This window comes from Chelonoidis abingdonii, chromosome 6 (genome assembly GCF_003597395.2).
Source record: "Chelonoidis abingdonii isolate Lonesome George chromosome 6, CheloAbing_2.0, whole genome shotgun sequence".
Taxonomy (NCBI): Eukaryota; Metazoa; Chordata; order Testudines; family Testudinidae; genus Chelonoidis; species Chelonoidis abingdonii.
Window position 1 is genome coordinate 43,058,097 of NC_133774.1, and position 11,687 is coordinate 43,069,783.

Here is an 11,687-nt window from a genome sequence, read left to right on the forward strand (position 1 = left end):
TCAAGAAGGAATCCTAAAAAAGTACAAACAAATGGACAAATTGCTAAGTAGGGAACAAAATAATAGCACAAGTATGTAGGGACAAAATCAGAAAGGCTAAACCACAAAATGAGTTACACCGAGCAAGGGACATAAAAGGTAATAAGAACAGGCTCATTAAATACATAAGGAGCAAGAGAAAGATGAAGGAAAGCATAGGTCTTCTACTTTTAAGAGTAGGAGTGCTAAGAACTGATTAAATCAAGAAGGCTGAGGTGTTTAATGCCTGTTCTGCTTCAGTTTTCACTAAAAAAGGTTAATGGTGATTAGATATTCAACATAATTAATATTAACAAGAGAGAAGGAACACAAGCATAAGAGAGAAAAAACACATAAAAGAATATTTAGACAAGTCAGATGCATTCAAGTTGGCAAGGTTTGATTAAATTCATCCTAGGGTAGTTAGGGAATTAGCTGAAGTAATCACTGAACCATAGAACTCATAAAGGACAAGTGAGGTCCCAAAAGACTGGAGAAGGGCAAATGTTATGCAGATCTTTAAAAAGGAGAATGAAGAGGGCTCATGGAACCTAACTTTAATACTTGGAACAAATTATTTAATAATTTGTAAGCACATAGAGAATAATAGGGTTATACCACTAGCCACCACAGATTTGCCAAGAAGAAACCTAATTTCCTTCTTTGATGTGGTTACTGGCTTAGTGGATGGGGGAAAGCTGCAGATATGATATATTTTGATTTTGTAAGTCTTTTAACACAGGCCCAGATGACATTTTCATAAGCAAAACTAGGGAAATATTGTGAATTAAATTTCTATAAGGTGGGTGCACAACTGATTGAAAGACCATACTAGAAGAGGTCCCTTCCAGCCCTACATGTCTACAATTCCATTGAGCTTCTTAAATCTCTCACTGTCAGGCAGATTTTTCAGGCCTCTAATAATTCTGAAGCTCTTTTCTAAACCCTTTCCAGTTTGTCAACATCTTTTTTAACATATAGATAACCAAAACTGGATACTATATTCCAGTAATGGTCTTGTGAATGCTGTAAACAGAATTAATATCACCTCTTGATTCCTATTTGATATTCCCCTCCTTATGCATGCAAGGATCACACCAGTCCTCTTAACCACAGCATCACAGTATGGAGCTCATATTCTGTGTGTATGATGTATTGTCCTAACAGCACAGTTTCCTTCAACTGTAGAGCCAAAGGGGACTAGGTGGCTCAAAATACTACTAGTAAGATATGGTACCTTTTACCTCTAGATCATTTGTTGTAATTAACACTGGTCAGTAGTAGTGGCCAAAATTTGAACAAGCAACGTAGAGACCAGTGGCCTGCATGAAATGGGTTGATGGTCTCAGTCTAAGGGCTTGTCTACATGGCAAGCCAAGGAGTGAATCTACTGTGTGCCCGCTTGCAATGCAGTAACATCCTATGTAGACATTGCTACAGTGCAGTGAAAGTCCTGAATAGTCCCCTTACTATACTTTAGGGGACAATTGTTCACACAACAAGATCCCCAGGAGAGTTAGTACACTTGATAGAAATTTCACTGACTTTTGAGTCTGTTTTCCAGCAGCACTGCAGTTGCTGTATGCACTATCTAAACAGGCCACTGGTGTTTTTACTACTGCTCCAAGTCTTAAGACTGAGAATGGACATGGAGGCTGAACCGCACTCTCAACTCCAGACTGGTCCTTCCACAGCCCTGGAGAAGTGTGTACAAGCTTCCACTGGCTACTGAATACCTGTTCTGTGAATAAATTGAGGATTTCAGTTTCCACTGCTATCAAGGTGATACCTTTTGTCAGCCCTAAATGTTCATTAATAAATAAATAAATTGTATAGGGAATGAAATATATGCATATCCAAGGTAATGGTTTGTGATTTCATTTTCTTAACATTTATCAAAATGCAACAGCTACCACATCCATGAAAACACCATGCTAGAGTGGTGAAGGAAAAGATGCAAGAAGTATTTCGAAATCTGAGATAGGGCTGGTAAAAACTGTGCACACAGCAGGGAGCTCTGTCTTCCACTGGTTCCAAATGTCCATTTTTTCTTCCCTGTTATGCTACTGTTCAAATGCAATAACTATGAGTGGCCACACCACCATACAACTACAATGACACACATGGGTTTCCTTTTTCACTCAGTGAGGGCTAGTTTGTAGAGAGAGAGCCACACGTGGTACTACTTGTCCCGCTGCAGACTCACTGTGCTTCAGGGAGCTTTGGTTTCGACTTCCTAGAGGCAACCACCTTGTACTTTCGGGGGGGGGGGGTGTAGGTGTACTCAAGGACTCCCTCCCGTGACCTAATAAGAGGCACACGTCTCATGAGACAGGTAGAACGCCCGCCCATGTCCTTCTTCCTCCCCTCAGCCTCTGCCGCTGGCAACAGTACTGAGCTGCCTCCGCTCAGTCACCCTGGGACGCCAAGCTCAAACTGATCGTTCTCCCACAGCGGCTCTTTCATCCCAAACAGCATCTCCAGGCTAACCTGTCCTCGGACTGTATTAGGTCTTGCGGCAGCATCCGAAGTCCAATAACCTCTCATTAAACGACATCAGGGTATGTCAATAAACAAACCATGGGTTTCAGTTTGGGGGTGGGGGGATCAGGCATTATCAGTAAAGAGCCCCACGTAGAAGAAATTGAGGGAAATGACATATTTGGACGTTATGCCTACAGCTTAAAATAACCTACAGTTATTGCTGATCATAAAGATAAACCACATTTCCTCTCCTCAGGAGTAACGTCTCTCGCTTCACGAGCAATCTTCAGGTTAGACACACACGGCTGGTCGTCAGCTGTATCTCTGGGTAAGGAGCAAACACTGTCTAGGGCAGCGTTCTATACTGATCAAGGTGCAAACCCTCCCCCCTTCCTTCCGCTCACTCCCGTTCGCTACTTCTCACACGCAAGTCACAGCGACGGGCAGGGCTTGGGACAGAGCCGTGTCTTGAAAGGACAGGAGCAGTCAGTGATCATTGATAGTGCGATTGGTTGCTAAGGAAATACGGCGGGAGGGGCAAAGGAGGACCAGTAGGGGGTGAGAATAAAACAAAAACAAAATCAATTACAGGTATTGGGCTATCCATGAAAAGCACTGTCCTGCTTCGAAAACCCGAGGATTAGAGAGATTTGCCCCTGGGAGTTATACAGACTTAAATAGCGACACGCAGATCTCGCTTTAGAGGTCTTGTTGAAAAAAAATGTGTGGGGGAGGAGAAAATGCAAGAAAAGTAAACACAAAGGGGAAGAGGGGACTTTGCGACCCACTTATTAATCAAAAACCAAAGCAGGAACAACCAAAGTGCTGCTGTGTGTGTTGTAATGTAAACCACCAGATCAGCGACCACCTTGGGGGAGAAACAAAACTGCAGTTATCTGAACGGCATTTTCCTCCTAGTCTGCCCCACTCCTCCCCTCAAGTCATGCCAAACTTTATGGGGGGATCAGCTGTCAGTTTTATGTCTAAAAACCCGGACTAGCAACTAAAATATTTTTAAAATAACCTCACATGAAATATCAGCATGAAAGAAAATGAGAGATAATCAAACACACACACACTCTTAAAATTATAAAGAAGAACCATTCTGTTCCCCAGAGAGACTGAAGGGAAGAGTCTAGCTGCTCTGGAGGAGTTGATCCTAAAGTTAACATTCAGCAGCTCATTTCCAGACAGCAGCGCTAAATCTATTTGGATAAAACGCGTGTGACCCAGACACTTGGCATATGGCCCAAATGCGTTGCACCGGCAGCCCAAATAAAAACAAGAGTCTGAGACGCTCGCTCTGTGTGTGTTTCTCTTTTTCCTCTTGTACAATGAAAGAAAAAAGCAAGTACAAGAACTATACATACATCACCAGGAAGCGGGATTTCAATTATTCCCCCTCCAATAAAAAAAATCCTTTGAACAGTGTGCCATGCAATATATACACAGCCACACACCGATAAATAAGGCTCCGTGGGGTTAAGAGTCTAGCAAATCCCAAATGGCTCGAAGTAAATCAAAAACACACGCTTCCATCTCGCTGATTAGCCTATTAAGAGCTTAACATCTCCTAGAGCATCAGGCTGCAGCTATCACATTAATGCGCACCCTTTGAGTCCAGACACAAAATATGCACTTGTCTGACCGCTTAAATAGACACTGACACGACACGACAAAATACTGGAGTTTTTTTTTAAATCGAATCTTTTTTTTAAAAGGTTTTGACTATTTTCCACCAATTTTTTAGTCTAAACCTGAAACGGTTTTCTATACAATATCACACTATTCTTTGCACTAGAAAATATCTTCCACCCCCTCGTAATCCTCAGCCTCAGAGGTTTTTCTCTCTGAAATTATTCCAAATCCACCTCGCTTAGTGCCGTATAACCTCCCCCATCCCCCAAAAGATCTACATGCATCATTATTCAGCAGACCAGAAAAGCACAAGAAGTTTTATTGAACAGCATTAAGTCTTTTCTTACCGTTTTCATCTTCAATTTCTGATATAAAGTAAATTTCAAACAATAGAGATAGCACTGTACGAGTCCCGTATTCCTCTCTGCTTTCCCCCTTTTTCAAGCCACACCAGCTATATTCTCCAACAAAGTGAAATCCTCCAGTCTTCCCAAAAGGGATTTTTAGAAAGCGGACTGACTTGGCAGAGAAAGGGATGCCATCAATTCACCCAATTTATCACCCTGCACATTTTGTCTTTCCAACCGAAAAAGTTAAAAAAGGGGGGGGGGGTGCTGGAGCAAGGAAAAGACTTATTTTGGGGTGGGGGTGAGTACCCTCTTCTTGGCCACCTTCTTCTGGGCAAAGCACCATGTGAATCTCATCAGAGCTGGAAGGCGAGAAAGAGAAAAGGAGATAGAGAAAGCAGGCAGGGAAGACTCAAGAAAGTTTTGTTGAAGTAGCTCTAGATCTCTTCTCACTGCCGGCCTGCAGCCAAGTTTAGAGCTCCAGCAGCAGAGGGAAGTTTTGGCAGCTTTGCCTGGGAGGCTGAGCGCACACTGACGTCAGTCTGCAGATGTGCCTCTGGCTCCCCTGGCGCTGCTGCGCATGTCGGGCCCATCACGTGGAGGGGGAGGGGGATGCAGAGGTACAATCAGGGTAACCAAAAAGGAAAAAAAAAAAAAAAAAAGTGAGACAGAGAAAAATCATTCACAAGGTACAATGTAAACTTGTCCTCTAAATGAATGGGAGAGAACCTGGCCCTCCAGCCCTGCCCGAGCCTCATGGCACCTCACAGACAGCTCCAGGCCGGGGTATTGTGCCTGGGCTGCAGGGGGAAGGACTGAGTTAATGTCACTGGCAAGCCCCCAGGGCTGCAGTGCTCTAGTGTGAGTGCAAAACCAGCGAAAATGCTGCAAGTTGTACAACACCGCAGCCCAATGAATGGGGTTGGGGGAGGGGTGAGGCAGGAGGCGTGTAAAGGAGGCTGCAGAGAGCTGGTTTGAGTCTTTGGAAAGGGGTCTTATTAAAGAGTGGCTCCCCAGTAAACAGACGTTAAACCCTTATAAAGAAGCCTTTTGATCTGATCCACATAATACGTACAAACAGGTCGTTATCTGTGGCTCTGTAAAGGGTTGTGTAATAGCTCTGACAGTATATATACTGGTGCATGTGTTTCATATAGGGACATAGGTGTATAATATCTACTCTGTCTTCTTTACTAGTAAGAATGACCACGAAAGAGGAAACTAGAGCAGTCTGAATATTTACCACTCAAAACGGCTCATTTACTGTCTGTTCACTGACCCTGGGTTCTGTGAAAGGCTTAACAAAAAGTTGTATTATTAGCGACCCGTTGGTACTTGACAGGGTGCGTATTTTTTTTAAAGCAAGTTCATTGCATGAAATATCAGTGACTGCACCAATGAAAACTAACTTGGGAGGCAGAGAGAAAAGCAAAAATCCAAGCTCACCCTTTCACTGAAGCAACGATAACAAAACAAACATTTGGCCCGCACGCACATGCGTTCAGCCCTGACTTTACAGATCAAATAATACAACACGTAGCACAAACACTTTCACTTTCATTTGCAATGAAACCAGCTGGCACTCGTCGGGGGGGGGGAGCGCAAATATGTTTTGCACGTAGTTGGATCGTAAACAAAATCTGACATACAAATCGGAAACAGGAAAACGGTGAAAATAGTATAGGACAATGTTGCCTTTGAGCAGCGTGCTCTGCTGAATCATTTATGTTCAGCAAGGCTAATGATGAGTCTGGGTTTTTTGGGGGGCGAGAGGATGGAATTAGCGCCTTGGAATTCCAGCTCGCATAACCGCCTAGTCCATTTCCGATAGCCAAAAGAAGAGAGATCAAAAATCCTTCCAGAATCTAGGCTCTAAGGTTTCAAGCTTCTGCTAACATTATTTCCCATCGGATGAGATTTGTTTTCATCCTACGCCGGAGGTAGTAGGTGTAATTCTTCTGGTGAATCCATGAATAGTTGGCTGAAGTATGAAATTATTCAGACTGGAAAGGTCCAAGAATACAGTTATTCCGATTCTTCTGCGAGTGCTGAAAGGGAAAAGCATCTGTCTGCAGAGTCAATAGTCCTCATCGTGACCTTAATCATGATTTGGCTACGTGCCATTTAAAATGTAGAAATAGGTCCTGTGGTTGGCATTGACAATTTCAAATAAACACACTCCATATGGCGCAGTACGTTTTATTTTTGAAGATAAAGAGCCATTATAGTGAAATTGGATTTCGACACTTAATTATATTAAACTGTTTTTAACAGTAGCTCTAACGAGTAACACAAAAACCTGGGGGCAATAGTTGGCATTTGTCGTACTGAAATACTACCTGAATGGCCGTTGGATGTATTATAAACAGTTATTGATGAGGGCCTGTCGTAGTCTTTAACCAAGGTAATATGACAGCGTCTCTGTACTACAAATAAATAAGAGTGTAACTGCACGCCTTAGCTGAACTGTGAAAAAGTGGTTCTAAGAAATACCAGTATTCAACAGAAATGTTTTGTTCTCGAAATATGAGCTTGTTGCCCTCGATATAATTGCTTATTCAAAGAGCGCCATCCTGCGTCTGAAAGCAGTAAAAGGAAGATTACAGTGGCTGGACTTTAGGAGACAGAAATTTACTCCTTCTGTGTGTATTCCATGTATGTATTTTGTGTTCTTTATGCTTGGCCTGTGTTATTCTGTGCAGCTGCAGCAAATTATTTATCATGTGATCACATTCACTTGTCACACAAGAACCAGTCAAAAAGCAAAAGGAGATGGTGAGTAGAGCTCGTGGAATAATTAATTTTTTAGTTTATTGGCAATTCTGAAAAAAAAAGTTTCATTTTGGGTTGAATCAATCAGTTTAGGCTCATTCATAGTGGGTTACTCAAAGTAGCAATTCATAATGGGAATGAATAGTCATTGACCAGAAATGGAAGTGAGAATGACTATATAAGCCTGGTGGTTAGGGCACTTACCTGCCATGTACGGGACCCAAATTAAAGACCCTCTACCACTGACTATTTAATTATACAAAATAGAAGTGCTTCAACAGGAAAAACTGAGGGACTGCAATCCCAGTATATCTCATAGTGCAGTGGTTAGGCCAGTCTCCTACAATCTGAGATTTGAGTTCATGTTCTTTCTCATTAGGCAGAGAGGAAAACTGAAGCATAGTCTCCCAGATATCAGGAGAGCAAACACCCTAATCACTAGACTAAAGACTATAATGGAGATCTGCTTTCTTCCCCCGATGTTTTGTGAATCCTATCCTTCTGCGAAAATGTCTAGAAACAAAAACAAAGTTGCATGGAAACATTTTGTTTCAATATTACCGAAACATTGTGTCTTTTGGTTTGGTCAAAAGTATTTGGCAAAGTCAGCACAAACTCATGAATAGTTTCAAGTCAACTGAAACTGCATTAAAAAAAAAAAAACTACCGAACTTTAGTGGAGATTACCACTCTTCTCTGCTAAAGCACACATCTTAATGGACTATTCTTTATCACATTTCCTTCAGGCAACAGTATGGAGAATGGGGGAAGGTATTGGCTGTTACTTTGTTCTCCACTTCTGAAAAGATGAGATTATTAGGAGAGACAGCTTGTTTCCTCCACACCTTCCTGAGCCTGGGGCAATGTGAGGGGAGAATGCTGGTGTCCTATGCTCCACCCTGTAAAGGTAGTAGCATTGTAAAAGAAACTGTTGGGTGGATTGCTGCTCCCACTCCACTGCATAAAATGGATGTTTTCAAAGTAAGCCTTGCTTCAAATTTAATTAAGCTAAACTAAAATTAGCAGTATGTTTATTTAATGTTTGTCTACTTTTTGTTTCAACAGCCAGTATCTGAATAATAATCATATGCAATTTTTGAGAGCCTACAGGTTTTTTTTAAAAAAGGAACCACACAGCAAACAGTATGCAGAGTCACAACATAGAAGCGGCTTTGCTAAGTGTGACAGGTGCTGTTGTACTATCACATGGCAAAGACAATAATTCCATTTTGGGGTTCTGGTGACATTAATTAACCATTTGAGTAATTATGTCACCAGAAGCCCTAGATGGGATTACAGATTTATTGAGCATAGTGTACTTTACTCTACATGTTAACTTGTTTGCCAGTCTTTTCTAATTATGGGAGTGATTTGCTGAAGCATCAAGTAGAGCTGACTTCACTTTAGGCCTTTAAATCCTCTAGCCTGCCTGTCACTGACTACTAAAGATTGCTACACAGAGTTTGTGATTAAATAAACATTTGTTTTAAACTTTATGTAAACAATGTTTTATATTTAAAGGTATTTTTTAGTCCAATCCTGGAAATTTTACCATTAGCTTTAGTGAAACCAGAACAGAAATCTTTAAGTCTTTGGTGGGCTGTCCACGTTTAGTAAAATAAGCTTCTTGTTCCCCATGCATTTAGATATGTATGCTTGCATGTATGCTTCTTCCAAGACATTTTTATTTCCTCTCCTTCTGGTCAGCTCAATGGAGACATGAGGATGATCACCCAGAATACATAGAAAAAATTCCAACAATATCTAATGAAAGAATAATACTTCGTAATATTTAAATGTTAGCAATCTGTTATCACCTAAAGGACCTTTTTATAGCTTCATACTGAAGAAAACGAACACACAAATTATTAATTAATGTAGCACCTAGGAGCCCTAGTTATGGACAAGGACCTCATTGTGCTAAGCTTTGTATAAACACAGAATAAAAAGTCTGTCTCTGTCCCAACTTAACATGGTATAATTCAATTTACTTTAATTTCTGTCCTTTATATTTCAGAACTTTCCTTCACATATTTACTTAATATCAAAGAAATCAGTGAATGTTTGTTAAAGGCATCTCTAAGAAAAAATACTAATGAATACTGTTCAAAGATATAGATAGGACACCCAGACACCATCATAGGACCTAATCACATCAGCCACATCATCAGAGGCTCATTCACCTGCACATCTACCAATGTGATATATACCATCATGTGCCAGCAATGCCCCTCTGCCATGTACATTGGCCAAACCAGACAGTCTCTATGCAAAAGAATAAATAGACACAAATCAGATGTCAAGAATTATAACATTGGAAAACCAGTCGGAGAATACTGGTCACTCAATTACAGACCTAAAAGTTGCAAATCTCCAACAAAAAAAACCCTTCAGAAACAGACTCTAAGGAGAAACTGAAGAATTGGAATTAATTTGCAAACTGGACACCATTAAATTAGCCTTGAATAAAGACTGAGAGTGGATGGATCATTACACAAGGTAAAAACTATTTCCCCAGGCTAATTTTTCCCCTGGTGTTACTCACACCTTCTTATCAACTGTTTGAAATGGGCCATCCTGATTATCACTACAAAAGTTTTTTTTTCTCCTGCTAATAGCCCTCCTTAATTGATTAGTCTTGTTAGAGTTGGTGTGACAACACCCATTTTTTCATATTCTCTGTGTATATATATATTCTTACTGTATTTTCCACTGCATGCATCCAGTGAAGTGCGTTTTAGTCCACGAAAGCTTATGCCCAAATAAATTTGTCAGCCTCTAAGGTACTCCTCGTTCTTTTTGCTGATACAGACTAACACAGCTACCACTCTGAAACCAGATATTATGGTGATGGGCACATAAAAATTACATAGACTGTGGATTTTGCAGTTCTATTCTGAGATACTGAGTACTACAGAATTTAGGATTAAATGTTTTACCATTTTTTTCCATGATGTGTAGACAGTTTGTACTGGGTATCAGGACTTTAGGCCAAAATCATTTTCTGTGTAGTAAATTCCATGTAAGGGACTAGAAACTCTGCCTTACACATTCTTCTGTCAAAAGGCAGGATTTGCCCATTTGGGAAAACAGGTGATTTGGCTTCCAGGCCCCAGGAATCTCAGGAGATTTGCCAGAGGTCAAGTCTGTTTGCACATCTCCCCAGTCGATCTGCTCCTTATAGATCCCAAATTCTGTGGAGAGGCTTCTTCAGGGTAGGGCAGCTTGATATTTCAGCATTCCCTCGTTCTGCTCCCTCTAAGGAGGCTGGACCTCACATGTACATCCCCACTGTATTGTGTTTACCTCCCCATGCCATTTTAATTCTGACCATACTATCACAAGCATGGTGAGCTATCATAATGCGAGGGTTACTTAAACTAATATTACTATTAATATCTTGTAATATTTTTTTACTAGTGACCCCCATTGAATCTCTTGGTGTGCAATATAGACTAAACCATATGTTTTACTGCTTGTTAAAAGATTCAGCATGGTCATATATATGGAGTGCAACATCACATGTTTATGGAAATATGCTTATGAGTGTGAATATAATGTAACTGGAATATGCTTTACGCAAAAGGTCTCTTGTAAGATATCATTACAAAAAACTTATAATCTACTGAGTGTGTTCATGCTATTTGTATGTATGTATGTATCATTCTTGTATCTAAAACTAGAAATCTGAAGTATTACTCTAAGGTCCTACTGTAATTATGCAAAGTGTGGTCCATTAGTAATGGTTTGGAATCTTGATGGCTCCCATTAACCAGGACAATTGGTTGTAAATGGCTCTGTTTACTCGCAAAATTTCCTGGGTACCTGCAGACCAACCCTGAAAGAATGGAGAATAAGGTCTTATAGTGACATGTGATCATGTCACTTGGTACTGGAATTCATCTTAAACCTGGTGCTTTTCCATTTAAAAGGAAGGGTGGGAACCCAGAGAGGGACAAAGGATTCTTGCCTTGTGCCAAAGCTTTAAAGAGGTAGTTTCAGCATGTCAGGGGACAGTCCCAAGGGGATCTCTGTGACCAAACCCATCACAATACATTTGAAAAAATATTACATAAAAAGCATTCCCAGGTTTATGTCCATATTTTAGTTTCCAGCAGAAAAGACGGTTACTCACCTTTGTAACTGTTGTTCTTCGAGATGTGTTGCTCATATCCATTCCAGTTAGGTGTGCTCACCGCGTGTGCACGTTCGTCGGAAGATTTTTACCTTAGCAACTCCGGTGGGCCGGCACGTCACCCCCTGGAGTGGCGCCGCTATGGCACGCGATATATACGCCTGTTGACTCATCCGCTCCTCAGTTCCTTCTTGCCGGCTACTCCAACAGTGGGGAAGGAGGGCGGGTGTGGAATGGATATGAGCAACACATCTCGAAGAACAACAGTTACAAAGGTGAGTAACCGTCTTTTC

At 41.1% G+C, this 11,687-nt stretch overlaps 1 protein-coding gene across 1 annotated transcript in view; it reads right to left on the bottom strand.

Moving 5' to 3' along the window:
- ADAMTS6 (ADAM metallopeptidase with thrombospondin type 1 motif 6) overlaps window positions 1-5,636 on the bottom strand; it is a 319,586-nt gene extending 313,950 nt beyond the window's left edge. The window contains exon 1 of the mRNA XM_075066981.1: window positions 4,488-5,636. The gene's annotated coding sequence lies outside the window, so the exon portion shown is untranslated. The remainder of the gene's footprint in view (window positions 1-4,487) is intronic.
- Between the last annotated feature and the right edge of the window lie 6,051 nt (window positions 5,637-11,687).